The following is a 27,680-nucleotide window of genomic DNA, read 5'->3' on the forward strand; positions in this document are numbered from 1 at the left end:
ACACGCTACAGCTTCAAAAGGAAACACATTTCTCCACATAAATCACACCCCAGGGGGTCCAAACTGAGAAAAAAAGGATAGATTTATCCAGAAAAAATGGTAGCTACAGTCTTCAATATATTCATTGGCTTGGTGTTTGTCTATCAGATTCCTTTTTTTTTTCCCACTGAGAAGAGAGTAAACTTTTTTTGAATAACTTAAAAATGTAATGAAATTCAACTTGCATAACTTTGGAGGCTCAGATGCTTCTCTCAGATCACTTTTATGTTCGTGAGAATTTCATAAGCAGAAGTGACCAGCATGCTAGCTGCAAGGAGGCAGGCGAAAGCACCACTTACTTAGTGAATCCATCACCACTGAGGGATGGAATGACAACTTCATGGCAAATAAGCAGCCAATCCATTTCCTGTACCCATGTCAGGCATCATTCATCTGTTGACCCATTGTTGCCTGCTGAGCCTGAAAGAGGTTTCAGAATCTTTTCCCACAGTGGTGCCACATTCTTTTCATAAAGGGAATATCTAAAACCAATGTAATCTACCATATTATCACAGCAAACAAAAATAACCACATGATCATAACAAGAGATGCAAAATAAAAAACATTAGACAAAATTCATTCATGATAAGAATTCTCAGCAACCTAAGAACAGAAGAAAATTTCCTCAACTTGATAATAGGCTGTAGGTTGTTCATAGAATGAGTGCCCAGAACTCAGGGTCAGGAATAAGACGTGTCCCTGTCAGCCAAACTGAAAAAAACAAAAACAAAAACAAAAAAAACAACAAAAAAAGAACCAACAAAAACCTTATGATCCACAGGGCATTGGATAGTTGCAAACTTTCTCAAACTTATAATAAAGTGCATCTACAGAAATGCTACAGGTAACGTCATATTTGCTGATGAAATACTAGATGTTTTTCCCCTAAGAACAAATAAAAGACAAAAATGCCTGCTCTCACGACTTCAATTCAATATTGTTTTGGAGTTTCTAGCCAGCACAATACAACAAGAAATAAAAATAAAAGAATTCCAGATTTTAAAGACAAGTTTAATTGCAGACAACATGATATCTATGTAGAAAATCCTATGGTATTTACAAAACAAAAGACACTAGAATTAGTAAGTGGGTTTTGTAAGGCGCAGGATACAAAATCAATATAGAAGTTCATTATACTTTGATGTACTAACAATGAAAAATCAGAAATTGAAATTAAAGTAATATTACTATACCTTACCATGAGAAATTTAAAAATGCCTAAATAAATTGTATCCAGTATATATAAAGAACTTTTAAAATTAATTATAGAAAATTTAATACTCCAATTTAAAAATGGACAAAAGATTTGAACCACAAATTTTACCAAAGAAGATATATGAATAACAAATAAACTCATAGAAACATGCTCAACATCATGAGTCACTGGGGAAATGTAAATTGGAACCATAATGAGATCCCACCACACACTAAGTAGAGTGGCTCAAATGGAAGTCTTACACACCAAATGTTGACAAGGATGGAAAGGAACCAGACGTGAACTGCTGGTAGGAGTATAAAATGGTGCAACCATTCTGCACAACTGTTTGGCAGTTCTGTCTTAAAAAGTTAAACATGTACCATATGATTCAGCCATTCCACTTGTAGGTATTTACCGAAGAGAAATTAAAGTGAATATCCATGCAAAGGATTGAACATAAATGTAGATAGCAGCTTTATTTGTCATAGCCAAGTACTGGAAACAACACAAAAATCCATCAACAGGTGACTAGATAAACAAACTGTGGCATATCCATACAGTGGAATACTAATTAGTAACCAAAAAAAAAAAAAAGAAAAAGAAAAAAAAAAGAAAGAAAACAGAAGAACTACCCAATGATCATAAACAAATTTTAAAATGATTTTGCTGAGTGAAAGAAAAGCAAAAAGGGTACATATCGTATGATTCATGTAAAATTTTAGAAAATGCAGACTAATCTAGAGCGACAGAAAGCAGATCTGTGGTTGCCTGAGGACCCTGGGGCTGGAATGGTAGGAAGAGATTATAAAAAGGTACAAGGAAATCTTGGTGTTTCACAGGTGTATTCATATGTCAAAATGTATCAAATTGTATACTTTAAATATTTGCAGTTTATTGTATGTTAGTGATACCTCTATAAAGCTGTTAAAAATGAAAATAATCAGCATTACAGTCTCTTATTCAATCCTTTGGAGAGGAAGATATTTGGATGGATAATTCAGTTTCATGCAAGGAAGGAGTATTAGTGTCCAAGGATGGTTTCTAAACAGAAAAGAGGTTAAAGAAGGACTATTTTAATTCTGTTTAAGCCAGCTACTTTTATCAAATTACACCGATTATTTTTAAAAAATTAAACTGAGCTGTTTATTGGTAATAACGGAGAAAAAGGCAATAATGTAGAATGATCTCTCTGGGCTTTTCTCCCCCCTGAGGTTCCAGCCATCGCTGGCTCAAAAATGGATGTGATTGGTGATGGACAGCCTTCTTGGACCATTCAAGACTCCCAGCTGGGAAAAAGGCAATGCTTATTTGGGGTCTTTAAATAAAGAGAAAGCACAGCACTCTCCCTCCAGACCCAAACTCAACTCTTATAATGCTCCCATTCGTCTCTCTGGTCCATCCAACCCAGGCCAGCTCCAAACTTCTTACCCCCTTTAAGGAACTTCTTACCTTCATTAAGGGCTTATCTTCTCAGCTGACCCACTCGTAAGAAAGCTATTGGTTCCAGTTCCTTACTCTTCACTGAGAGAGAGAGTTTAATCAGTGTGTAGGATCCCGCTATGTTCAAATCTTGCTGACCAGTACAGAGTGATAGCTGATTCACATTCTAAAGATTTTTTTTTTAATTGGGGAAGGGGAACAGGACTTTATTGGGGAACAGTGTGTACTTCCAGGACTTTTTTCCAAGTCAAATAGTCCTTTCAATCTTAGTTGTGGAGGGTGCCGTTCAGCTTCAAGTTGTTGTCTTTCAGTCTTAGTTGTGGGGGGCGCAGCTCAGCTCCAGGTCCAGTTGCCGTTGCTAGTTGCAGGGGGCAATGCTCACCATTCCTCGGGGGACTTGAAGAATTGAACTGGCAACCTTGTGGTTGAGAGCCCACTGGCCCATGTGGGTGTTTAACCGGCAGCCTTTGGAGTTAGGAGCATGGAGCTCTAACCGCCTGAGCCACCGGGCTGGCCCCCACATTCTAAATAAAATAAAAAATCCACACTCAAACTACGGGGTTTTGTCATTTACTACTTCTACTTCTCAAGGTAAGAAAATCCTGAACAAAACAATATTCTACATAACAAAGTTCCCAGAGAGAGCTCCATCCACTCTCCTGTCCTCACCAATCAAGGGCAGATAAAAAAACCAAACACAGTTTTAAGGAGTCTTCTAAACACTAAATGGCCGTAGGAGCTGAGGCAGATCACCACTTGTCAGTCCTGGATTTTCCCGGCTATAGAAATGAAAAGATTATACCGAATGATCTCGAAGGTCTCATTCAATTCTATCCAGACACATACGTTTCCAGGCCTTAGTGAGTTTGCAATCTGGTGGGAGTGGAAGACTAACTACCCTGAAAAAAAAGCAAGCATTACTAGAAAAAAAAAATACAATTAAGTGTTCAATTATGTGGTACAATACTGAGTGTTCTAAGAATTGGGTGCACAGTTATTTCTGAGGTTGGAGAAACAAGTCAAGGCTTCATGGAGAAGCGGTGGTTTCATCTTTACATGATAAATTAGCGTTGTAATCCCCCAAATCCATTGAGGCGGTGGCTAATTTTCAGGGCAGGAAGTGTGTCTTCCTAATTGTTGTACTTTTTCTCCCTGGAGCTCCTTGTCTACACCATTGGATTTAGCTCCAAATCCAGTCTATCTTGTCCTATTTACTGTGGACTCATGTATGCTAGTCCAACCATATTGTGAGTTCTTTGAGAGCTAGGCCTCTGCTCTATATTTCTGCATCCACATTCGTCGATTTTTTATTTCAACACTAGAGTATATCATACTCTATATGACAGAGACCTTTCCACACTCTTTTCATAGAATTGAAGTAAAATTAAAGGTGTGTGCTACGGGCAGGTTTCAAAGGAAAAGAAGCTATTACAGAGAGGAAGGAGGTTGGAGAGGAGAGGGTGGCGATGGTGGATACTTGTGGTACGTAAATATATACCAACGAAAGGCACACATAAACTACATATATACCGCACATCGTGGTCATGAGCTGACTACAAGAATAGCAGCCTCAAACTTTTTAGTAATTTTGTTTTATCTGTTTGTGTTTAGCTCTGTCACCTTCTACTCTGCCGGCTTTTAAAATCCTTCCTCAACGCTTTACAATTTGCGATGCCCCATGCTGAGGTCATTAGAAAATTGGAGTCTAGTGATAACTGCGTCTACTTCCCTCCCCCAGCCTCTAGTATCAAGATGGGCATAGATTGATGCTTTATCAAAATATCTGTTTCTTTCTTTATCCCTTTCCATTTAATTTTCCTCAGGTAATCGAAATGCTATTTGCCTTGTTAGATTTCTGCAGTGTCAAATTTCAGAGCGTGGTTATTCCTATCTAGCAGTTGGCTGAGGCCAGAGGGCTCCATGAACCTGAACAGTGTAGAAATCTGAGAAATGATGGCTTAGGGGACTTGAGCTTGGAGCTTGAGGATGGTTTATGATTAGGCTCGGTGCAGCAGAGGGTATAGAAGATTGTGTTCATGCCCCCAAACATCGTTCATCCATTCCTCAACTTTGCCATGTGATTTTGCAGTTTCAGGAAAGAGGTGGACTCTACTTCCCCTGCCCTTGAATTTGAGCTGGACTTGTATTTGCTTTGACCAGTTGAATAGAGCAGAAGTAACCATGTACCAGTGTGAAGTCTAGCCCTCAGAAGGCCTGCTACATTCACGCTTCTCTGTTCTTGTTACTGCTGGAAGCTGAGACATAGGAACAGGGCTGAGACATTCCATCCCAGCCAAGGCCGAACTAATCATAAGACTGCAAATGTGTGTGCAAACCAAGCCAAGATCAGCTAAGCCATGTGGACTAAACCCTGAAAACATGTGAGCCCCCCAAATGCTCTTTGTTGTACAGCACCAAAATTTTGAAGTTGTATGTTCTGCAGTATTGTTGTGGCAATAGATAACTGATACAGAGGGCTTCCCTGCAGCCATGGAAAGTTATGGCGTTCAGCTGCAGCTCTTTGCGTCACCCCGACACACCGGTGCTGAGGGAGTTGTCCAACTATATTCCTTAGACGTGTGGTCCTCTCTGTCTTATTTGGAGGCAGTGTTGGCCTCTTTTTGGACTGAGAAAGTTCGAGAGGTTCCTGGGCAAGTGGGGAGGGGCACAAAAGCCCTCAAGACAGAGATACTGTATTTCCTGCTAAAAAAGGGGGTGTCATTTTTAGGGCTCAAGTGTTTCATTAGAAACAAATAAAAGAGATATGGGTGTATTTTATAAGTAGACCACGCCAGTTATACTCTACTTTCAAGTAACTTGGGGGAAATAAAACAAAATGAAAACAACTAAATATAACTCCTATTCTAGATATCTTGATGTTTAGATCTATTAAAATGTCTTGAATAGATGGACTGAACTATCCATTCATGCAACAAATACTTATTCAGCAGTTACTATATGCCAGACACTCTTTGGTGTATTGGAACTACATCAGTGAACAAAGCACCAAAACTTCTACTTGGGGAGCTTCTGTTCTAGTGGAGGGAAAGATAAAATAGTCAACAAATATAATAAGTACATCATAAAATATGCTGGAAGGTATTACATGTTATTGGAAAGATAAAAAAAAATTAAAGTAAGTTAAAAGTCATTGGGAACACCACAGTGGAGAGTTGGAGTCAGTTACAATTTAAAGGCCACCCTTAAGCAAAGACGGAGATGTGAGAATTAATTGAGGTACGTGGAGATCTGAGGAAGCACGTCCAGGCAGAGGCAGCTGCTGGAATAAAGGCCCTGACGTCGGATCTTGCCTCACATTTAAAAAAATAGAAAGAGGCCAGTGTGGCTCAAGTATGAGCTGGCATATGGAGGAGAAATAAGAAAAGTCATTGAGGCAACACTATCTGAAGTCTTGAAGGTCATTATGACAACCCTGCTTTGTACTTAAAGAGACAATGGCAGCCCTTGGAGGGTTTTGAGCATGAAGACATCGTAACCTGACTCAGCTGTCTGCTGGGAGAGGCTAGACAGCAGTGAGGAATGGGGGAGACCAGTCAGGAGTCCACTGCAGAAATCTAAGTGACACATGGTAGCTTGGCCACAGTGCTGGCAGAGAATACGGTGAAAAAGGGGTGAGTTCTTAGTATATATTAAAGTTACAGCCGAAAGGATTTGTTGACGGTGGGATGTGGGGCATGAGAGAAAGGGGAGTCCAGGATGACTACAAGGCTTGGTGCTTGAGAAACTGGAGAAATGGGGTTGCCCCTAACTGAGATGGGAAAACTGTGAGACAAACAGCATTTAGGGGAAAGACTAAAAGTTCTATTTTACACATGTGAAGGTTGAGCTGTCTGCTAGACATTCAAGTAGAGATAGCCTTTACCGTGCAATACTGTACTAGCATCCAGCTTTCTGCATTCATTAGCAAAACTATTTTCTCCTTTTAAAAACATACAAGCAAACACAGAAATCTATAGGTTTTTCACTTTCTAGAAGGTTGCTGATTATTAATATCTGTTTGCTTTACTTTCCTTTAAATTACATCTCCATTTTATTTATCTTTGCATATACAATTTAATTATTCCCCATCAGGATACACCCAGTTATTTTATTTCCAAATTATGAATTTGTTTGGTGACATAAATTACCGATCACTATCACAAAATTTCTCAAAGCACCCGCCACATCATTTCAAGTGCAAAGTAACAACAGAGTTGAGGAAACCAATGTACTGTCAAATTGTGTATTTAGGGTTTTAATTTTAGATATTTACATTTATTGTATTCACTCAACAAACCTTTGTTGAATGAATACTGTGAACCTGGCATGTGCTAGACACCAGGGGGTCCAGAGATTTAAAACAAACAAAACTTTTTAAAAATTTAAAAAATGTTTTTGCATTTAGGAGCTTGTATGAGGCAGTGGTCAAAGTAATGGAAGCCGTGAGGAGTCAGTGAATAAACTGAAATAGTCATTATAAGATAAGCAAGTGCTGTAAATAAAGGTTTGAACACATTGTTAGAGGATGTCTCTTTCCTTTGTTCCACATGCAAGCTTTATCTACAGGTTTGCAGTCAATTTTTTGATTTACTAGTTCTTAGACTCAAGCCTTCGTTCTTCTACCCCAGCAAGAGATGCTGGTTGGGCTCAGAAACAACAGGCAGACATGGGTTTATTAGACCAAATATTTACAACTCCTGGGTTACCCTCCCGGATAACAATGTTTAACCCTAAAAAAGTGACCACTCCTGTTCGAATTCTGGCGGTGGGTGATACTTTGTAAGAAGTGAGTTGCTCAGATCCCACATTACTGTGGCTGCCTCCTGCACTCCAGCACTGCTTGGGGTCCTCTTGCTTTCTTTTTTGTAAGCCTAGAACTACACCAAGCATCATATACATTCAACAAAGAACACGAAATCACCCCCTAAAATTCCGTATTTTATAAAATGAGGTCTAATCTCAATCTTCACACATGATCAAGCGAGGGAGTTATCTCTGTTTAGATGAGAGCTTGGGCTCTGCACTCAAACCGCAGCTCCACAGCTTGAGACCAAGTGCCTTGAGTGAGTTACTGAATTGTCCTATGCCTTGGTTTCTTAAAATACGTGAAAAGGGGAGTTACATTAGTAATCAGGTTGCTCTGAGGACTATAGGAGATAATCCAGGTAAAGCTTGACACAAAGTAGGTGCTCACTAAACTTTAGGCATTTTTATCTTCTGATTTTGATCTTTGATTTTACAACTCAGATTTGGATGAGTCTAGAACCTAAGCTGTTAATGTGAAACAAGAGAGATGTATAGGATGGTGTCCACGTTCCCTGCAAGCCCTGCATTTTATGATCCTTGGTACATAGCACGCTGTATCAGGAAGCAGGATGTCTAGAAATTTTACAAAATGACCACTAGGTGGCAACATGTTGTCATATTTACTGTCCTCACTGTTTAATTCACACAGGAATCCTGAGAGACCCCATTCACCCTCAATGATGATTGAGAATTTTTATCACAAACAAAAATGGGCTGGTCACAGTCATTATTTGAAGAAAAAAGCTCTAAGTAGTGGCTTCTTGTTTAAAAAAGAACATTTACAATGTTGACTATTACACTGTACAATTTATCTATTTCCTATTCTTAGGCTGTGATGTATTTTAGATTTCATTGTCTTAGATCAAAGAACTGACAAAGACAAAAAAGAGTCAGGAATAGGACATTACCTGTGTGACAAGTAAAGGATGAACTTTTTTACAAATATCAAAGTCATCTCTGCAAAATGAACTGCTATTGTACTTTCTTTTGCTGTTCTTTTGTAGTTTGTTCATTTGGGGAGTCATAGGGAAAAATGAGGGAAAAAATAAGTTGATGAATCTGGGAAGCAGCTATCAATGAGAAAACAAGGAGTGAATGAAAACAAAAGTTGTGGATGAGGGAGAAAACATTCCTAGTGATGCAAATTGGCATTAAATATCTCCATTCTGAAGAATGGATTAGATTTATATGTGAAACACAATTATATAGGAAAACCACTATAAGGAGACAATTTAGGAAATGTTTGTGTGATGAAATTTTATGTTACTTTATTCAATATATTTTTGAGTACATTATTGAAAGTGTCCTAACATACATGGTTACTTACTTACATTTACTGTAAAGCATTAAATAGATCCGGGGATAGTTGATATTAACAAATGAAGTTCCAGAACAATTGTGGGCCTTGCTTCTGAAATCCCATGGCCTAGAAGAAAACAATAATATAGCATTCATCCATACACATGCTAAATCTTTACTTTTTAATTGAAACAGTTATTAATGATCCACCTATGGCCTGGAAAGTAACCTCGGGCCTACTATAAAATTAGCATTCCCAAACTCATATTTTAAAGCAACCCTTTAGAATCACTTTTGCTGTTGTTAGTGATGGTGCCGGAGTCCATGGTGGAAAAGGAGGTAGCATGATTCCAACACATATTATTGAGAAAGGATCACCCAGCTGGAGACTTCAATTATATTGAAAGTCACCCTCTGGTAATACATAAATATTTACAAATGTTATGTAGTAGGGTTGTCTCTGTATGTTTAGCAAAGGATACAGTCAGTACATGAATGGGTTAGGACTATTTAAAGGATAGTTGCTGAGAGCTGGGAGCTTAGCTTTAGCAAGGACAAGGTGTATCATTGCTCATTAAACAAATATTTATTGACTTCCTGATATAGGGCTTAGGAATTCATTGTTGATCCAAATAGGCATAGTCTCTGTCCTCACAATTGCTCATAGATTCTAATAAGAAAGTAGATAATATGTAAACAATTATGATACATGGAGTAATGACGAGAAAGCAGGCTAGTGGAAATCTGAAACGCAAGAAGAACGTTTACCCAAAGTACACATTGAAATCTAAGTCTACTAAACACATGACTTGCACGTGTAACACAAAGAAACAAAAATCCATGTTGTTGAATGTAACTAATTAATGATCTTTCAGATCATCAGCAAACATGTTACACTACCCATGTGCTGGTACTTTGCTATCCTTCAAGTAGAACACAATCTATAAAAGAAACTCTTTATCTGATCCCCACCTTGACTCAATGAACTTAACCTCTAGTTCCACTCCATTGATAAAGTTTATGAGTAATGTTCACTCCTCTGGATACTGGAAGCTGGTGAGGTAACTCTCTACAATGCCCAGACGCTTCTGCTCAACTAGTGAACTACTATGTTTATTAAGTATCAATTACATTATTTTTCCAAACCTATTCATGCTAGTTCTACTCTACATTTTAGTTTTGCAATTTATTTAAATCAGAGGGCATATGCGGTAAAACTTTTTTGAACATTTTTCACCAAGGGCCATATGCAGTAAAATACACAAACAGCCGGGCCACTCACTCGAGGTGAAGTACGTATTGCCTCACCTGGTTTATTTAAGAAAACTAAATATATTTTTGCAATTTGCTGCGGGTCAATTAAAAATGGATTGCGGACTGCAGTTGGTCCGCAGGCCGCAGTTTGGACACCCCTGATTTAAATATTATATATACTGATGTAGTACAAAAATGAGGAATTGGTTTTATGAAAAATAAGTTGAATGCTTTGAAAAGACTCAAAGGAATGTCGCTAAAATATTTTTGCTCTCAAGATAGGTGTAGGTAAGAAAACAAATGGAAAAACAGTAAAAATCCAGAAAGATCCTGCACTTAGATTGCTTCACAAGTATAGGTCCTTGCTTTTCGTTCTAAGAACTGAATTTGGACATTTTAAGCCATGCTTATGTGGGTGTGTTTTATTTAGGATCAAGATATTCCAAGATGAATCATCAGAGGTCATCCACTTAAAGATTTGGACCCTGCCACAAAATACTGATGAATAAGTGTACATTTACATTTTAAGTTAAAGTAAAGTGTTTAAAGTATTTACATAGCATTTTTATGATTCTACCACTGTAACCAACTTTTTGGATCCTGCTACAATTTTTTTTTTTTTTACCAAAAAATTTTTTATACTCCTTACTCCTTAACCCCTTGACTCAAGACTTTAGCAATCTCAAATGTTGCCCCTGAGGACCTAATCACCAGAGCCAGTGGCCCCATTCTCATGTATCGTTCATTTCCTTTCCATTCTCTGCTCAGTCCAAGTTCAGGCCCTTGCATTTTGTAGAACCCTCCCAGCTAGCCCACTGCCTCCAGTCTGCTCTATACATTGATGCCAGATTAATCTTCCTAAAATACAGTTCTGTTAGGTTGCCCAAGTCCTCCTTGAAAGGTCTGTGGGGTCTGACAGGAGTAGGTTGGACAAAGGGGGGTGGGCAAGAGAGAGAAGAATGGGGAAGGAGCTGCAATAAGGGGCTCCAGAGCCACGCTGAATGAACCATGTAGACTAAATCAGTGGAATTCGCAGAAAAAAAAAAATCAAACAGTGGTAAAGGGGCAGCCAGGAAAACTGTGCCATACGTGAAGAATGAAGGAAAGAATGAAGTTAAAGGAAAAACCATAAAAAGAAATAGAATTGGACTACAGGAAGATGGAATACAGTACTGAATGTGGCCAAGTAAGAAGGCCCTGAATAGCAAGAAGGTGGGCTGGGGTTGGCTTTCTCTGAGCTACTTGGTCTGTGGTTTGGGACTGGGGTTGAGTTTCAGAGCTGTGGTGCCTTTCCAGTCTTCTACCTATCTTTGGGGATTCCTTGGAAAATTGTCTATCCCCACTGCATGCATGCTTGATAGGACCAAGATGCTCTTTCTAACGTTGGCCAAAATGATGAGCAATTGACACGTATAGATCCATAAGATTCTCTCTCTTGGAAACCTGAATCTTGGGTGGAGATTCTAACCAAATGGTTAGAGTTGATTCACTCTAACATCAGTGCCTTGGAAAGACTTCCACTGGCTCCTGCCTCTTAATCCCTAATCTAGTAGAGCTATCTGGTGTCTCTTGTTCCTGAGACCTGGTTGTTCAGCTTTTCCTTTGTTTCTGTGACCTCCTTCCAATTAATTAATCCAATATTTCTGTTGGGGGCACAGTTTCTGTTGCATGCTATCTGAGAACATTGACTGGTTCTCCAGCGTAAAGAGTCATCCTGCCCTAAGCAAATGGTGCTCTTCTGTCCAAACATTCAGTGATGCCCTATGATCTGGAAAATTAAGTGTACATTCTTCACCAATGAATTCAGGCCTCCCAAACTATAAAGGCTGTCTGCTTCTCAAGTTTTATTTCCTACTATTTCCCTACTTACATCTGGCTTGCTAGTCAATAAGTTACCATCTGGGGTAAATCATGATCATAAAATATAGCGGTAAATCATGCCTCCTGGTATCCATATCTTTGTGGAGTCCTTCCTCCATGTGACTTGCTTTGGCCAAGGAGACGTTAGTAAATAGGACATAAACAGAGGCTTGAGAAGCGGTCAGGCACGGGGGCTTGCCCTCTTGGAACGCTGCTGCCACCTTGTGACGAAATCTGCTCTAGCCTATTAGAGACCCACGAGAGAGGCCCAGCTGCCCCAGCCCCCAGCAGGCATCCAACGGGAGCCTCATGAGCAAACAACCCAAAGAATCACATTGTGAGAATTGATATATAATTGTTCTTTTAAACTCCTAAATGTTGGGGGGCTTTGTTTCATAGAAATAGATAACTGAGATAGAAATTGTTTCCATCTCTTTAATCAGAGCCATAAATTCATTAGATTCTTTTTTTTTTTTTTTTTTTGTGTGTGTGTGTCTTTCAACTTGTCATCCAGGCACCAGTTTGTTTACCTGGTGCCACAAAACGTGGCTTTGAGGCAGCATCCTTCCAGCGTCCTATAGCAGCGTCCTCACTGCTCTTCCAGACTGCGCCAAATTTCTTTGTGGCTCCTCTGCCTGCTATTTGATCACAAAGTCAAGGCCACATGTTTTCATTTTTGTTGTTGTTGCTAAGGCAGCACCCACATAACCAATTTCTGTCTCTTGCAAAATATTGCCATCACATTTTAATGTAATACAACATTTTTAAAAGATCACTCTACATGCCACCTTGTCCCTAAAACTTTCCTCATGTACCATGTGGGGTATCTGCCTTTTCTGAAAAGCAGAACTCTGAGCCTCTCTCATGATTTGCATCATATTCTTTCCTGCCTTGTCATTGTCTTCTGAGTAGCCCCCACTGTGGCATTTTACCAGATGTTAGAGGACTCGTCTCTGCAATCCCTATGTTTTCCTCCTCAAAAAGTGGTCTCCAGACCAGCAGCAATGACAGCAGTCGGGAATTTATTAAAAAGGCCAGATCTCAGGCCCCACCCCAGAAATACTGAATCAGAATCTGCATTTTCCTAAGACCTCCAGGTGATTTGAATGTGTATTAAAGTTTGAAAAGCATTCCTTTGATGCAGTAGTATGCATTTGCACATTACAACAGCTTGGGGACTTAATAAAAAGAATCCCAGTGCTTGGGTACCACACCAGATGAACTAAATTAATTTATAGTCTGGGATGAGACATACTGTCCTAACGTAGAATTGGTAGATTTAGCAAATGAAAATACAGAACAACCAATGAAATTAGAATTTCAACAGTAAATAACTTTTTAGCATAAGTTTGTCTCAAATATTGCATGAGGACATACTTGTACTAAACAATTCTTTGCTGTGGATCTGAAATTCTAATTTAACTGAGCATCCTAGATTTTTTACCTGGCAGCCCTATGCTAATGTTTAGTCCGGGGAAGTGAGTGGTTTTCAAACGTTGCTGTGCAATAGAATCACTTGAAGAGATTTAGCAACACAGAGTCCTAGACCCCCATTCTCACAGTATCTTGTTCAGTGGAGCTGGGCTGAGGCACAAGAATTTATATTCCTGACAAGTTTTCTGGGCGAACCTCTTGATCTGGGCACCATTTTAGAGAACCATTGGTCTAGCATTAGATGAGTCTGAATGGGTGTCTTAAATGTATATAAATCAGTGATTGGAACAAAATTTCTGAGTAGATACCATGGCTATCTTCATCAGCACTGGTGAACATGAAAAAAATTATAATGGAGATAAGGATTATGTAAGGGTCAAGGGCATTGGTGAGGAAATACCTTCCTCATTGGACATAATGAGCTTCAGGTGCCCACAGGGTCCCAGTGTGTACCCCTCCCTCCAGGGACCATCAGAAGCTTGGCTTATCTCTAAAAATATGGCTCTGAACCATAGTAACGCAATGCAAGCCACAGATATAGTTTTTAAAATTTTAAGAGTTATATTAAAATACTTAAAGAAACACGTGAATTAATTTTAGTAATAGCTTTTACCTCAATTAATCCAAAATCTCATCATTTCAATCTGTAATCATTACAATTATCCATAAGATCATTTACTTTTTCATTCTAAGTATTTGAAATCTGGTGGATATTTTAAGTTTACATCACCTCTCAATTCAGACTCGCCACCTTCTAAATGCTCAACAGCCATGTGTGGCTGGTGGCTGCCTTATTGAAAGATGCTGCTTGAAACTATCGCCTGACCCTGAACTTGACAAGGACACAGCCCGACCTTGGAGTGATCACCAGGTCGAAGCCCCTTACTCCTCTCTGACCATAGGATTAGGCTTGTTCCCAGGCCAGCGGTGCCCTGGGAATTTTTCCTTTTCTCAAATTCCTAGCTCTGCCCTCTGCCTCTTCACTCCTGTGCCGTTGCTCAAGAGGAAAACACATGAATGGACGTCTCAGTGCCAAAATGAATGATCCAGGCTTAAAGGGACCTTGTTGTACATCCAACGTAATGGAATGCGAGTGGCTGAAACATTGTATGAGTCCATTGAATCTTTGCTCCAGACAGGTTTTTCCACTACACAGGAAGCTTAAGTGGAGTCTCAGTCCAAGAAGTCCTATTGAGGCCTTGTTTAATCGAGTTTTAAAATCACAAGTGCCAGAGAGACCAACTAAGATAGCTTAAATCCTGTAGCTTTCATTTTCAAGAAAACGGGCTTTATGTAAGTAACACAAGTAAAGGAGAAGAAAAATCACCAAAAGATAATTAGCCAAATGTCGTAAGTTTCTCGGTAAAAAATAAACAGGGTGCTATACTTGAAACCATTGTTTGTATTTTTTTCCACAGGTCAGTGGCATATTTGTTCCCTATTTGAAACTCTTTGGGTTGTAAAGACGTCATAATTTAGTAATTTTACAGTTAAAAGTCAAAAACAAATGGCGTATCAATCGTATTACTCTACTAGACAGAAAAAATATAAGCGCAGATTTTCTGTATATTAGTTCTATTTTCATAGCCTAGGAAGGTTCAGATAAGTTTCAGGTGTGGGACAGAAGCTCCGAGAAACCTGAACCTTGGCTACTTCGATGGCACATGGGGCTTCCTACAGCTGTGATCCCTGTTGTCATCTGAAATTATATCTGAGGTCCTGAAACTTGGGTTAAATTTAACTTAGATCATTAACTAGATGAATTTCGGCTAGGATTCAGCTGTAAACAATCTGACAGGGTGATTGGCAGCTTCTCATTATAGAGGTGTAGTGATTAATTAACACAGAGCTTAATTAATTTTGTAAGGCAAGGAACAGTATTTCTTTGCAGTGAAAATCAATATTGGAATACTTGGAGCCCCTTCTCGGAGTTAATTTCACTCAGATATTTAGCTCACTTTAAATTCACAGTTCTTAGTAAATGTTATCTGCTTCCAACTATTAAGGTAATTGGGACTATTTATGATAGTCTACCTGAAGTCATTTTTGGAAGATTGTGAAGTATAAATAAATATATTATTTTATTCTTGCTTCAATTTCAAAAGCATGTGTCTGTTATTGTAGTTATCAGGATGTTAAACTACATTGTGAAGGCAAAAATGTACATAGAAACTGTGGGGAAATATCACCCCTCACCCCCACCGACCCTGTGTTTCATAGCAGCTATCTCAGTGTCGTGCTTAATGCACATTTAAATCATTTTGCCATAGTCCAAGCCTAGAGAATTATTTCCTTAAATGTTGGAGTGAGTCGTAGGGGCTCCACAGAAAGGAGATACTTCCCTTGGCATGTGACTTAACGGTAATCTCTGTTCTGTAAATAAACCAAGAACAGGGGATTTTCTTCAGCCTGGAAAAGTAATTTACTGGGAGAGTCTGAAGAGAGCTCAGAGGTTAGAAACTGGAAGGGCTGGGATTCTCCCTCGGCCTGGGAAGAAGACGTGATGCCCGCCAGGAAGCTCAAGGTGAAGACCAAGCTACATGGCGGTCCCTTAGCCCACCTGAAGTCTGGGCTCAGGACAGCAAATGAAGACGCTCCCTTCCCTGAGGAAGATGGCGGGGAATGTGGCTTTGACCAACTGTGGACACAGGGAGAGATGGGACAAGGTGGGAGCTGGGCCTCTTGAGAAAAGGAGCTCCAGGACCGTCCTGTAGAGGCGCAAGGACTTGTTACAAGACCAGAAGCCCAGGGAGAACTTGGAGGTGTCTTCTTTTTCCCTCTGCTAAACCAAGAGCGAGACTATAGTTTAAGGGGCCTTGGAGGGCAAAGTGAAGCAGAAAGGAAAAGCCTCTGCTGTGAGAAGGTCAGGGAGAACTGTGGGAAACCGTGGTGAGGAAACAGGTCCTGGGACCAACTCACTAACCATCCTGCTACATCTATAAGCCATGACATTGGGTCACTACGTGAGAACTATATTTCACTTTGTGTGCAGAACATTTCTCTCCAAAGTAAATTAGCGATTATTTTGGTTAAGCCAAGTTTTTAAGTGAATATCACTCCTTTAGTGTTTCTTTAAGGTCGTGGAGAAGAGAGCAGTGTCTCCTTAGGACTCAAGCGTGAGGGTGCTGCGGAGCCTCAAAGCCCAAGAAGAATCAGTGACGGAAGACAGGAGATGAAGTACTGCAGGGAGAATTTCAGGGTCATCTATGCACACTGGAGGCCCCATGCCTGCTTCTGTTACTGAAGCCACCTGAAATGTTCTTCCCCAGGCATCTGGACCACTTGATACCGCACATGCAAATCATGTGCACACACAGGGGACATTTCTTTGCTTGTAAAGATAAGCTGTGACCTTGGGTCACTCTCTGTTTTCAAGAACAGGATGCAAATTGATTTCTTTACAGATTTTTAAATGATTCACCTGTTTAAACTGTCCTAAATATCTTCCTTTTTGATTTTTAATAAATTATTAGGTTGGTGCAAAAGTAATTGCGGTTTAAAACGTTACAAATACGTGCAAAAACTGCAATTACTTTTGCACCAACCTAATATGATTTCATCATTCATCATCATGAAAACATACATATATAAGCTGTAAATTGTTATATACTAGACATATTAATTGATTGGTTAATTGGACTTCTGATTGAATCCTTCCATGTTCACAGTTTTTCTCCCAATACATTGTGGTGTGTTTTTTTTTTTCTGACTCTTTGTTACATCTTCCTCCTATTTCTGTCATCTCAATATTTCTTCTCTATACTCATTCCCTCACTTACTTGGTCCAGTTTTATATTTTCCTACTCTTTAATAATTCACATATATATTTACTTACATATATTTATATTCAGTTTTGAACTCACACTCTCACATGCAACTATTTGTTGTTAAATCTCTCCACTGGGTATCAAATAGGTATTTCAGTCATAAAAGTTTGAAACAAAATACTCCATTTTTCTCTAAAACTTGCTTTCTTTTCGTACTCCATAAAGTTAGGTCAGAACTATAGTGGCGTGGACAGTTTCAAGAAGCAGGTAGTTAAAGAAAGTGCATCCTATTTGTCTTGGGAATATATCAGGTTTTCTCCTATTCTAGCAGAAAAAGAAATAAAACAAAGAAAATAAAACAAAACATGAGCAGCGGGAGTAATATTGAAATTGTCCTTATCAATTGCAGGTAGAACGAAGATAAAAGGAGAGAAATGGCACCAAAAGAAGCAAAGGCAAATCGTCTTATAATTTAGGCTCTATCTACACCCAAAACATTTTGTCTAATACAACCTTCCCATGGCCTTACTCTGGTCTCACATCCCTCTTCCAAACTTAGAAACACCTCGATAATGTATTTAAAATATAAATCTCAACTCTCATACCTTTCTCCACTTTTCTCCTTGCTTCCTTCATTTGGGGGCAGGCTCACAATATAGAAGGAAGTGACATTTATTACTCCAGCTGCGGCAGAGTGGACCAAGCTTATCACAGGAAGGTTCTGAAAATCATAATATATTATGTCCAAAGAAATATACCAGATTATGTGCTTTGAAAGGGTATTCCTGAAAGAAAATGAAAGAACATCTAGTTTTGCCCAGAAAGTGGCAATAGTTTAAAGTCATGATGTCCAGGGCTGACTTTCAGCTGGTTCACCTTGGTTCATCTATAGTAGTTGGTTACGGCCAGAGCTTTTCTGATTGGTTGGTGCCACTGCTCAAACCAGTAGGTACATATTTTGAATATTATTCTTGGTTATGTCATGGTTTCTATATCTATTAGGTGAAAGAAGTTTTAGAAAGGTTTCACCTATTCAGCCAGACCTGTATATACAAGTAGACATTCATATATTGTTCATAAATATTTGTTAATTGTTTTACTATTGAACTCATAACAACAACCAGAGTTTCATTTCCTACACTGATGTTTTTCCTTCCGCCCTTAACAGAAATGGACAAGGAAAAACATATTACCTGAACCTCTTGTCTGTTTCATATGATTTACTCCCATATCTTGACTTTATTTTTTCCTAGCTCAGAATTCAGTCTGCAAGACTCAGGGGCTCATAGAGTTCAATTTTGTCCAGATAAAATTCCTTAATTTCCACATCTCTGTTCTCTTCTCCAGCCAACGAGTCTCAGAACGCCTAAGAAGGCTGTAGGTCTGGGGGGTGGGGAGGAAGAACTTGGAAAATCTTCCAACATCAGTCACTATGTAGGGTGGTATTGTCAGTGTGCCATGAAAAGGGAAAAAGAAAGAAGAGAAAGACGGGTAGAGACATCACTAAAAAGGAAATAGGAAAATGATGCCTTCATAATTTTGCCAAGCCTTCTTGATTTTATGCCTTAAAAAATGAAACATATAACAAAACTGAATTAATGTTTGAATTACAAAGTAATTTAGTAGCATAGCTGTGGTATTCAGAATAATGGCCCCTCAAAGCTGTCCATGTCCTAATCCCTGGGAGCTGTGAGTTTGTCATTTTATGTGGCACAGTGGAATTGGCAGATGTGATTAAGTGAAGGATCTTAAAATGGGAGAAATTATCCTGGATTATCCATTTGGGGTCAATGTAATCACAAGTGTCCTTGTAAGTGAAGAGAGAAGCGTCAGCATCAAAGAGAGAAATGCTGCTGGTTTAAAAGGTGGAGGAAGGCGCCATAAGCCAAGAAATGCAGGCAGCCTCTAGAAAAGGATGAAAAAGTCAAGAGAACGGATTCTCCCCAGGAGCCTCCAGAAAGGAACACAGCCCTAGTGATGTACTGATTTTGGCCCAGTGAGTCCCATGTCAGAGTTCTATTCTGTCAGATAAAAAATGTGTGTTTTTTAACCAACCAAGTTTGTTTTAATTCATTACAGTGGCCATATGAAACTTATACAATATATCAAGCATTTTGTGGGAAGACATAAGCGCGCATCAAATGTAAGCCAGGGAGTTCAAGGGAAATAGTCCCTACATATACTGAATAAAGTGAGAAGGAGTTTCTAGGGCAAAGAGGAAAGGAAAGGGCATTCTAGTTTGTGGGGTTAGGGTGTGTGGGGAGTGGGGGAAACAGGAGCAAAAAGGAATAAAGGGAGAAGCTAGAGTGGATTTGGAACACTGCCAGCCATCCACCTTCCTAGCAAACGACATGGCAACATGGCAAGAGATGAAGTGGGAAGGATGGTGGAACTTCTCTACCTTGGGAAAGGGCGTAGGCTTTAAAACCAAGGTAATGAGGAGGTAATGACGTGTTTTAATGAATGGTGGTGGTAGTGGCGGTGACAGTGGTGGCAGTATGTGTGCATTGGGGGGGCTGGAATGACATGGTAAGATTTACATTTAAAAATATATATTACATAAAATTTTCTTTTAGCCAGTAGTCCCCAAACAGAAATAAACAACAGTGATTGCAAACATGAGCCCCAGCCTGAATATCACAAGGGAGAGGTGCTGAACTACACTGTGTGGTGTGCTTCAGGAGGGGAGACTGCATCTGTTGTGTTCTTCGCCCCTAAATCCTTCGTGTTGAGTGGGCCCCCCACACAGGGTCACAGTAGGAGGATTTTTTCCGTGAGGGTGCTGACGGTGGTTTGGGGATGTTCTCACAATCTCCATCAGATCAACCCAAGCCATTCCAAAACATACATAATACTAATATTTTATCTTCAAATATAGATAATCTTAGGTAAAGTGTGAAGAAAAACTACTTTAGAAAATTTGGCTATTTAAAATGATTTGTACATATTCTGTTGTAAAAACAGCAATCAAATGCTCTAGCTGTAACAAAAATCTATCAACATTGACACCCTCTCCCCCAATTTCTAACCTCTGAGGCACACAACTGGAATTTTACTTTTAAGGATGGTTTATGGATTCTCCTGAACAGCACTATGTACGTTGCTAACATTTTTTAATTCCACATTCTCGTTAATCCCGAGTGTCTCCCTGCTCCCCTCCACACAGATGTATTAAGAATTACCTAGGTGATAGTACATTTGCAGAAGTGTACAGTTAGTACTTCATCCTGATCAAAATTATTGCTTTTAGTAATAATAAAGTTTCCCATCTCCCCCCAGAAAAGTACACAGTAACTCAGTAATCTCACCTTCACCTCTGATCTTTTCAATTTTTTCTGGGATGTGGTAGGGCTTAAATATAAATGTTTTCCTTAACTATTAATATTTTTAGTAACTTTGTCAAAAAATACTTGACAAATAGAACACCGCTTAGCTCTGTAGTGCTGGATTACTCCTTGGGCCATCCATTCTGTGTTTACCTAGACTAATGGGATACATTCCTGTCTCTAAGAAGGGTTAAGGCCAGGAAGAGAGGTGAGAGTATCTCAGAAAGCAGGCAGCATCAAATCTGACCCAGATCTCAGCTCAGAAGGAAATGTGCTGTTTATGGGACCAACTTACAAATTCAAACAGGAGCAAACCAAAGCAATATAACAAAGGACCCTCAACAGCTGGATTTCTTTAATGTTTAAAGTTGTTATAAACATCCATGGCTAACTTTGGAACATGATTTGTCTATAAATATACATATATGTATTTAATAAAACCATAAAGATAAGTTAACCAAAACTTACCTAACAAACATCAACTTTCACTTCTCCCAATACATAAGTTCATCACAAACACACACAAACAGCACACACCACATAACACACACACACACACACACACACACACACACACACAATTTCTTTCCCCTTCCTGTTACTGTGGTGGGAATCAGTAATCAGGATTCCCAGAAAGATTCTGAACAGCCCTCAGATATTGGGGGATTTGTCCTGCAGTTTTCCAAAACTGTTAAAATGTGAGAGGGATTGAGCTAATAATCAGGGAGGTTTTTATTTTCCCTAGCCCTAAAGTTTATGAACTTTCAAGGGGACATAGGAGCCAACCTGAAAGCCTTCCCAATGGTCAAAGTTAGAACCATTTGAGCAACAAAATAAATAATGTAGTATTGAATTAGAGCTCAAAGTATAAAGTAAATATACATGAGTCCATACCAATGTAAATGACTGAATAGATAAATAAATGGGAGAAATGAAACAAATCTTTCTTACAGCATAATTACAAATAATGTATGTAGATACGCCCCCTCCTCCAGAAGGTAGTTTTATTCCCCCTACCCTTCTCTCTCGAGTGTAGGCTGGACTCAAGAAGCGAGTATAGAAAGAGTGGAAAGGGAAAAATAGAGTCACTCTGCCTTGGAAAAGCCCTGCAGACACCACTTTACGTGAATTGAGGTTAACATCAGCTGTAATAAGGGATGTTCTCATGTGCCCCTCATCCAATGCTGTGATGAGAAAGCCGCTTTACCTTGGTGGTCTACCTTCACCAAACCCATAACCTCAGTGTAGTCATGGGGAAAACATCAGACAAAACCAAATAAAGATATCCACAAATCCACAAAAAACAGCTTTGCAAAATTCTTCAAAATATCAAAGTCCAAGAAAAACAAAAGAAGGCTAAGCGATGATCACAGATCAGAGGAGAGGCAAGAGACATGACACTTTTACAGGCCGGGTGGAATCCCGGATGGGATCAACAGAAAGCTATCCGTGGAAAACGAGTGCAATATATCTAAAGTCAAGTTTATAGTTATGGACAATGTGAATTTCTTACTTGTAACAAATGTACCAGGGTAACGTAAAACGTGAATATGAGGGAACAACAGCTGCGCGGTTTAGGGAACTTTGTTCTATCTCTGCAAATTTTTTGTAAATCTAAAAATACTCCAAAGAAAAAAGTTTAATTCTAAAACAACAAAAACAAAAGTTTATGAACTTAGTGCAAACAGAACCTTCTTTAAACTAGCCCCCACATTCCTACTGAGGGGTGCAGTGTTCGGGACGTGTGTTTGGAGGGTGCAGGCGGCGCCCCCCGGGGTGTGTGGAGCAGGGCGTGTGCGTTCCTGCGTGGGCGGGAGCCCAAGCTCCTCCCCGGAGCCATCCCGGCGCCGCCGGACTCTGCCCCGGGTGCGCCCTGCGAGGCGGAGCCCAGTCCGCCCGCTGCGGAACCACCGTTGGTCCGGAGCAGCCCACGCAGGCCAGAGGCCGGAAAGCCGAGGGGAGGAGCAGAGCCGGGACCCCGCGCGCGCTGAGCGCCCTCCGTGGGAGGTGGGCGCTGGACAGCTGCGGCCCCCAGGTCACCCCCCAGGTGAGTGGGTGTTTAGGTGCCGTTGGAGCCGGTTCCTTCAGCACAGATCATTGCACCAAGGGCACGTCCCCGTGAACAGGTCCTTGGAGAGGAGAGTATTCCTCTGGGAGTCCCCGGGCGAGAGGTTTCTGCTCCTCTAGGAGGAGAAGGAGTGGCCTTTCCCAGGGAAAGGATAACCCCTCCTTAGCCCCAGGCACAGCTGATTACTTAGGTTGCTTTGATGCAGTCGCTTTGCCGGGGGTCCCTGCGAGGTCTGCTTGCTCAATTCCGAAGCCCTGGACAAAGCCCTTCGGAAAACTTACTGTCGATTGTGAACCCCCGCGTTGTGGCTTTGAAAGGTCACAGGGCCCGTAATTTTGAAGAGCACAAACAAATGAATGAAGGTGGTTGTCTTGCCCTTCATTCATTGGTTCTGGCTTCTATAACTACAGGTGTAGCAAAAGAAGAGCAGCTCATTGGCTGACAGTTTTCTGCCGTCGTGGGATGTTACAGCTGGAAATTCCAGAGCCGTAGGCAATTGTGCAAAGGTGCAGTGTTATCTTACTGAAAGGATAGTACAGGACCGTGCAAGGGTAGATTTTAGGCTGGATGATGATATGGCTGTGATTTTCAGCCTTCTTCGGAAGAAACAAAAAAAAAGACACAAAGTACAGAAAGAGAATATAAGGATTGGAAGAAGCAATTAGCTCCCAACATAAGTGAAGTTGTGTCTCTTCACCATTACACTGAAGCTGTTTTATTTTAGGAATCCAAACCTCTTTTACTTTCTTGGTATTTATAGACTAGATGTCGTGTGGAAATGCAAAAGGGAATCACTGTATTCTGCGTTGTCAATAGGGCAAACATAATCTGCCTTTTTTATTTTACCTGATGCTATTAAATATTCAGTTCTGCGGAAGTCTGGTTTTTCAGAAATTTGAGCTGAACTGGAGTCTCAGGTACCCTGGCTGACACAATTAGTGCTGTTGTTTCCTATTGCTAGACTGTCTACCTCCCCCCCACACACCCCCCATCACTCAAAGAGTGAAGATCTCTGACACAGAACAAAAGAATTTGTGCTTAGCTGAGGCTAGGAATGCTCTTGCAGTGGCTCCTCAATTTATGGAACAAATGAAAACAGTTCCCACTTTCTGTGATGAGGCAAACTTCATAAGAAATTTTGTGATTTGCTAAATAACTTAAACCTGGGCTAACAAAAAAGAGGCTTTTGAAATACAGGCACTATTTAAGTTGTATTATTCACCTTTATGATTTTGTGAATTATTACAGGCATGTTATTTGTTAGCTTATTGATTTAAATGTGCTGGACAACAGTGGGCATGAGTTGTAATCCAAATTCTGGCCAAAGACAAAAAATATAAGTTAGATTTGCCCAAAATTGAAAAATGAGGTGTATATTTATTTGCTTGGGATAAGGACTGATAAGGGAAAGAATTGAAGATTTTGGAGGCAATTTTAAAACCTTTTAAAAGTAGTTTGTTTCAAATCCTTTGAAGTGAGATATTTACGTTCAAATTATATGGCCATGTATTGATTGAAAAAAGTTCATCATGGCAAAATGTTACTATCAATTTAATAACACGGTTAAGTCAGTTTACATTTTACTAAGCATGAAATCTACATATGTTCAGAAAACAAAAGCATGTATGTGTTTCCATTCAGTTTTAGGAAACATTTGGTGCATCTGGATTTCAGGCCAATGTATGCATTCATTGAACCAATATTTATTGAGCTCCTACTGTGCAGGACACTATGTTCTGTGTTGGAGACACAAGGGGATCTGGACCTGTGTAAATAAGACACATTCCCGTCCTCATAGAATTTACAGCACATTGGAAACTTCCAGGACACAGGAGACCATAGATTAGGAATACATCCGTGATCACCCATCAATTTTGACAATGACTGAAACTAGATCAATTTTCAAATCACATACCGTCTTACACTGATTTAAGTCGTCAAATCTGAAAACTGTAAAGGAACTTACATGTTATTCGGGTCAATGGCTTTCTCTTTTGCTTAATTGGGGATGTACTTAGGAATTATGTGTTCTGGGTTTAATATTATGAAATATTGAGATATTAAATTTAAAATTACTAAATATCACTTTGAGGCAGATTAAATAAACACTAAACTTGTACTGGCTGTCAGTAATTTAGGGGGAAATGAATGGAAAACTTCAAATCAAGAAAATTCTATCAAATTATTTTTTCCTCTAGGTTGGAAAAATATGACTACAATTATATTTTACCACAAAGAGAGACTTTAATCAAGGCATTTTTGCTTTTCTTTTCTTTCCTTTTTATCCCGTTTTTTAAAACAGATTTATTAGAGGTATAGTCTACATAGCATAAACTACATTCAAGTGTACAATTCAATGATTTTTAGTAAGTTTATGGAGTTGTGCAACCATCACCCCAATCCAATTTTACAACATTTTCATGATCTCAAAAAGATGTCATGTGCCTGTTTGCAGTCACTTGCTATTCTCACTCCCAGCTCCAGGCATCCACTAATCCTTCTGTCTCTTTAGTTAGACTTTTCTGGACATTTCATACAAATGGAATCATACGATAAATGGTCTTTAGCATTTCACCTAAAGTAATGGTTTTGAGGTTCATTCAGGTTGTAGCATGTGTCGATTGTGTGTTCCTTTTTTATTGCTAATATTCATTCCACTGTGTGACTTCACTACATTTTTGTTCACCAGTTGGCGGGCATTTCTACAATTACACTTAAGTGGTAAGACAGATACATTGGTCTAGCTTCCGGGGTAACATAATTTGAAAATAACTGATAGAAGCCAACCTTTCATGTATATTTATAAAAAATATATTCCTGGTATGGATTACTGATATTTCCTGAATGTGACATATCTGTGATCTTTCCAAGACACTCCCATGAATATTGTAAATAATAAACACTGTGCCGATAAAAAGAACCATCAGTCATTTAGTGTTCTTGGTTGGGCTTGGAAGGTGTTTAATTCTTGACATTAATATTTGTAAAGAGCATACTTTTCCTTTGCTATATTTTATTTTTTGCAAATGACGTGCATTCAGAGTGGGGGGATTTTGAGTGATTGTTTGACCTAACAGTGATAACTGAAGTACTAAAAACACAAGTGCCTCTTAATAAAATAATTTAGTGGAATACTTAACATAAAGCATGAATCACCTGTAGCCTTTAACCAAAACGTAGAAGGGAGCGCATCTGGATTTATGTGCTTTCACTTTTATTATTCTGTATTTTCTATGACTCTGCTAAAGAATGAAACCGATATAACTGTTTCTGTATTTACAACGTCAGGCACTGGTTTGATCTCTTAGATCAGAGAAAATCCATAACGGAAGAAATGACACTCCTTTTTTCTCTGGGGCCTTATTTGGAGCTAGACCAAAATCATAAATTATTGAAGTTCCTGTGAAGCAGTACTAGGTTTCTGTGTGTAGTCTGGAGAACAAAGCCCATTCTAACACTGCAAAAGCATTGACTTTGCATGTACCTCTCTTAGGAATCAGGAATCTTGAACAGCAGTTCAATCAGAGCTGTTTTCTTATACACCCCCATTTACCTGGCTTTGTGCCAACTACTATATGATAGATGAATTCTTAAGAGGTTACGCTTGACAACCTATGTTTAAAGATCCCCTTAGGGAGATTTCTTTAGTTGAGTAGAAGCCCTTCCATAAATGTTGGTAGATTCTGTGAAACGAATGAGAAGACAATGTGTCTCTGAATGCCTGTAAGTGACTACTAAAATTGCAAGTTCCTATTGGGGTAAAAAAGAGCATTCCCATAATTTGAAGGTCTCAGTTTATTGACAACTGAAAATGCAAAGGATTTTATCCTTAAACTTCTAAAATTTGAAAACAAGAGAGACTAAGTTAAACAATATAATTTCCAAAGCTGACTGTGCTCAGTTTTTCTGCTTAAAATATCAGAACAACTTGCTTTTATTATATAAAACCCCTGGGTGGGAACACTACTGTTTTGATGATATCTGTGTTCAGATGAACTGATCATTCTCTTTTTTTAACTTGGTAAGGGTTTAAAAATTTCTAGAACAGGTGTATTTTTCGTCATACACTGACAATTTCATTCCAAATGTCTCCCAAGAGTCATATACTAATTACAAGAATCCAGTTGCTTCCTCACTTCCATGCACTTTGAAATTGGAGTGGATGTGCTCCCCAGAAAGAAGGCTCCATCAGCATTGAACTGTAAGTATCTCCTCATGATTTTGATGAGCTCACTCACTCATCACTCATGGAAACATGATGTGGCATAAGGAACTTGTTTTTTATTCACAACCGAAGCTGTTTCTCACCCTTGTGTCTTTCGATCATCTCCTGGATTTTGATAGGATGATACTCTCAGACTGGTCTGTCATCTTCCTGGCATGGTAGGGTGGGCAGACGCAGTGGCGAAGCTCAGGGTCAGGGTTGCTTCAAGCAGTGGCCACCCTGATAGACTTTGTAGCCACCGATCAGATAGTCTACTGGCAAATGGGCAAGTGTGAAAGATAAAAACAGTTATGGAGATGATTAGGAGGGAGGGGTAGATGAGATAAGGCGTTCTAGGTTCATGTATTAGATTTCAATTTTGTTGTTGCAAATATTCTTACATACTTTTTATATATTCCCTCCGACTTTTCCACCTTAGTAAATAATAAGTGTGATTAACTTTTTTAAGATGTGTAAGATGTACCCTTGTCTCTGTCACCATGTGGAATGTCAGGCTTCATTGACGATGCTTGTAGCAGCAACAGTTCTACCTACTTTTCAGTAAGTAGCCCAGTTACCTCCTTTTTCACAATCCTGATTCCATCGCTATTTTTTGCCATTTACACTTTTGGGGTGGCGTTGGGGTAGTCAATGCTTTGAATGGAGAAAAATCCAGCTAACTGTGGATTCCAGTTGGTTCTGATAAAGTTAGTGAAGGTCCTTGGATTTTGAAATCTCAGTAATACTTTGCTTTTTCTGCTTTTTCTGGGTACTGTTGGATTATCATTTTTAAAATAAGAGTATGTAAATTTACTCTTTTTAGTGTAGAGTTCTGGAAGTTTTGACAAATGGTGACAGTCGTGGAACCGCCAGCACCAAGATACATCACTCCCCACTGAAAAAAGTCCCGTGTCCCCTTTGTAGTTAGCCCCTCTCCCACTCCTGGCCCCAGGTAACCACTAATCTGTTTTCTGCATAGTTTCGC

The 27,680-nt window shown here is 39.5% G+C and overlaps 1 protein-coding gene across 8 annotated transcripts in view; it reads left to right on the top strand.

Annotated features, from left to right (window-relative positions):
- Positions 1–27,680, top strand: part of CCDC68 (coiled-coil domain containing 68) — a 218,982-nt gene that overhangs the window by 153,629 nt on the left and 37,673 nt on the right. For 2 of the 8 annotated variants that reach the window (XM_081078103.1, XM_081078110.1), the window contains exon 1: positions 22,277–22,470. The exons of 1 other annotated variant lie outside the window; for it this stretch is intronic. The gene's annotated coding sequence lies outside the window, so the exon portion shown is untranslated. Of the gene's footprint in view, positions 1–22,275; positions 22,471–26,517; positions 26,693–27,164; positions 27,257–27,680 lie in introns of those variants that run through there. 5 more of the 8 variants (XM_081078106.1, XM_081078108.1, XM_081078105.1 and 2 more) reach the window with 5 other exon arrangements.

This window comes from Rhinolophus hipposideros, assembly GCF_964194185.1.
Source record: "Rhinolophus hipposideros genome assembly, chromosome: 17".
Taxonomy (NCBI): domain Eukaryota; kingdom Metazoa; phylum Chordata; class Mammalia; order Chiroptera; family Rhinolophidae; genus Rhinolophus; species Rhinolophus hipposideros.